Here is a 4,081-nt window from a genome sequence, read left to right as displayed (position 1 = left end):
ATATAGCAAGCACTTACGTTTTCGTTAAATCAATGAATGAAGCTTAACCAAGGTCGTATATGAATCTTGGCTGGATTGTGAACTAATGCAGCGGTCCACTCTGGCTCACGAGGAGTCAGCAAGAGACAGTTGTGCATAGTCCCAACTCTGAATCATTACCAGATCTTTGCTTCAGTTATCTTTGTGTAGATTTGTCTCTAGACGTTTCATTCATGCTTTTGTAGCTCTTCACTTAGTAGAAATAAAACAGCTAAATGCAAAACTCTAGTAAAGTTTCAATCTGACTAAAGGGACTTACTTTTAATTCTAAGCACACGACCAGGTGACCAGTAAGAATTATAGAACACATGTGTCTTGGAAAATGGAGAAGAGTATCCATGCAGCCTTTTAGTCTAGAAGATGTCCTTTTTCTCTGGACACTAGGGAAACTTCTATCACTACAGGTGCAGAGAGTAATAATAGAAGTTTTTCAAAAGGTGTTTTTGAGATATCCAAAATAAATTATCAAAACTTTACCAGTCCCAATGCTACTCAACATATAGAAACATCTAAAACAGAATTAGGAAAAAAGGAAGAAGAGACTCTGCACAATCATAGAATAGACACATGGCTCTCTGCTATACCAGTGAAGGCTCACAGCAAAACCTTAGTGTAGAGCTCACCCAAATGCTCCACTTAGTTACCCATCTGTACTTCTCTTCACAATCATTCTGGCTTTTTCTTCTTGAGATTAATAGTAACTTGTATATAGTTGATTCCAGAATATAGGTTCAGCCCTTTTAAGTGATTTTTGTTATTGTTCTTACAAAATACCAACTTTATTTGACCAGGATGACAGAACTAGTGGACCCCAATGGTAGTTTTGTCACTATTCGGCTTTCTTATTGGCAATATAGATGAGCGTAGCCTTAAAAACACAATCCATTTATAATGAACTTACATCAAACTGCATGTGGTGATGAAACTCCATTCAGAATGATTTATTACAGGGAAACTATCTTGACCATAACCAGCCTCTTGGACTTCTTCAAAAGGTCATCATAAATAGCTGATAGAGCATTGGGTCATCTTTCAATTTTGGTGGACAAAATTATACTTACATAGCTGAAAAGAGTCATTAATAAATATTTATAAAAATAATATAATGTATATAAATGTAAATACATGTTTACAAATAAATATATCTCTTACTTTACTTTCATGTTGTGGAGACGAAGAAGAGCAGAAAACATAACCTTCTTGTAGAGAACCTGGCATCTCTACTAAAAAACATAGCCAATCTTTTTCTCAATCAGAAGGAACTCTGCAAGAAAAGCTTTAGGAAAAAGCTTTTGGTTCCTATATTAGTGTGGTTCTATTTTTATTTTTATTTTTACTCTATGAGATTTTACGTTAATATTTTAAAAATCATTATGCTTACTAGCGGCTGTTTTTGTTTTATTTTGATCTATTTCATTACATGTGGTTTATTTGAACAATTTACTCTAAGGAAATTCAAAGTCAAATATATAAAGTAAATATTGTTATGAGGGCATGCTTTTTGGTACTAAAAGAAGATACTGCGATTATGGTAAATGATAGCCATGTAGGTTGGAAAGAGAAAACGACTCTCCGTTATTTTTAAGAGACAAGTCACAGCAAAGAATGGAAATAGACATTACTCACCATGAGATACTGAACAACAGTAGCTTTTAAAGTTACTCAGAGTATATAAAGAGTGAGTTTATGTTAAAAATGTGAACACTCATCTCCTGCTTCCCAATCCTGCGTCAACAGGACTCCTTGCAATGCCTTGAATCTACAAGCATTATTCCTGCCTTTGTACCTACTGTGTTCTCTATACTGATGTTTTCATGTAGATCTCAGATCAAATGTCATCTGATGAGAGAGGCTTTTTCTGATCACTCTATAAAAAAAAGCAAGATCTCTTCCCGGTAGATGTCTTCACCCTGCTTCCTGCTTTATTTCTCAGCATAACACCTGTCAAATATACAACTTCGCTTGATGCACAGAAGGCGCTCAAAACATTTTGTTGAATGAATGAAATTATGGACAGATGGAAATGAAAGGATCTTAAAGAAAATCTTATTATTTAGGAAATAAGCATACACTTTATAATGCATTCCCAATAAGTGAAGCCCCCGTCCACTCATATGTTTTGTTGATGGCTTAACACTCAACCTTCAACAGTGATAATTCACATCATGAAAAATGACATGTTTTGCTAACAATAACTTGGATTTTTTCCATAAAACTATCATTCTTCATTAGAAAAAAATAGACCTTTTTTTGAAAAAGAAAGGGAATCACAACACTAATGTTATGAGTTAAAAGTAAATACAGAACGGAAGCACATCTGAGAGTTGATTGCTGTTAAAAAGCGGTGTGTCTCTGCCATAATGTAATCATCATTTTTTTTTAAATGAAGCCATGTATATGACAGCAATTTTAGAAAATATTGCAATACACTAAGAACCTGTAAATCATGTTTTATTTCATCATCAGAAGTGACATGTTAGTTTGAGATATACCTTATTTAGATGATGCTAAAAAACATTCATATTACATTTTATGAGTATTTGGAACCTGTTTCTTTTGTCTACTTAATAGTATATCAAAAATATCTTCCCATATTATTAAATGTACTCTATAACCATTTTAATAGTTTTATAGTATTTCACTTTGTGGGTGAAAATGACTAATTTAGTCATCTCCTATTAATGGACACTTAAGTGTTTATGATTTTTCAGTTAGAAACAATGTTGGGAAAAACATCCATGGAGTAAATCTTCATAACTGTTCATGATTATTTCTTAAAATGCATTTCTATAAGGAGATATTCTAGGCCATAGGAAGTATGCTTTCTCATTTACTTTACATTTACCTTCAAATTATTTTCCAGAGATTATAGCAAATTATTCTTCCAAACTCAGTGTACGAGAGTGTCAGTATATTGATTTTATAGAATGAAAAGGAGAAAGGGTTGATATTTTGACAGCTAGGATAGAAATTTACTTTAGAATAAAATTGCCTTTGTTTGGAAAATTACTTTAATACATATTTGTGGTAAAAGGTAAGCTCTCTGAGGGCTTACGGGTTATCTTGGGCCAACATTTTAGTGGAGGGGGAAGAGCTGCTTTGTGTAAGACACAGGAGAAAAAAAATACATTTTCATCTTGAATTGGGTAAGATGAGTCCCGGACTAGTTGAATGGCCAGTAACACCCCATGAGTGTGAGAGTTTCACGGGTACATGGATATCATTACTTAAAACAAAATATAACTGTTTAAATTGTTTACATTGCTATTATAGAAACCCATCCCACATAAAGTTAAATTTACTCTACCTGTGAAAGCTGTGTGCATGGAGTTTTTCATAGAAGGTGAAGAGAGGTTAAGTATCATTTTGAGGTCTCTGTGGGGCAGCACTTGAGTTGTTAAACACGGAAACAGGAGCCCAGGGAAAAAGGAGTCATGAAAATCAAGTGCTCAGGAATGGGCTGAAGTCTTGGCAGGAACTTGTATTTCCCATTTCTTTGGGAGAAGGAAGAGGTGGGAATGGTTGAGTAAAGTTCAGTAATTTATTAGAGTCATACAGGCCCCCAGCTGATATCTGGCTTATATATTAGTAAACTCTTCCTATCGTTTTTGAAGCTATTTTAACATGAATATTAAAGTTATTATAGGAGACAATATTCAATGCCAGTTTTGTTATTGTTTCTATTAAATCAATAATAGTGAGAACAGAACTTATTAAGTCATATTTTCTGTTGCTTGCAAGCATATAGTGAATGTAAGGGCAGATCAGCATATAAAAGCTTAAGCCTAGGTAGGGTTGCCAGACTTAGAAAATGAAAATATTCTATACTCACATCAAAAAAATTGTCCATTGTTTCTCTGAAATTCAAATTTAATTGTGTGTCCTGTATTTTATCTGTCAACCTTCACCCTGGATTTCTTGTGGGGATAAAGCGACCATTCAGGCAATACATTGAATGGTAACAGTGTGAATTCTGTTTGGGAGGCCGAGGCAGGCAGATCACGAGGTCAGGAGATCAAGGCCATCCCGGCCAACATGGTGA

Source organism: Mandrillus leucophaeus, unplaced genomic scaffold, assembly GCF_000951045.1.
Source record: "Mandrillus leucophaeus isolate KB7577 unplaced genomic scaffold, Mleu.le_1.0 Scaffold417, whole genome shotgun sequence".
NCBI lineage: Eukaryota > Metazoa > Chordata > Mammalia > Primates > Cercopithecidae > Mandrillus > Mandrillus leucophaeus.
Note: the sequence above shows the minus strand (reverse complement) of the source record.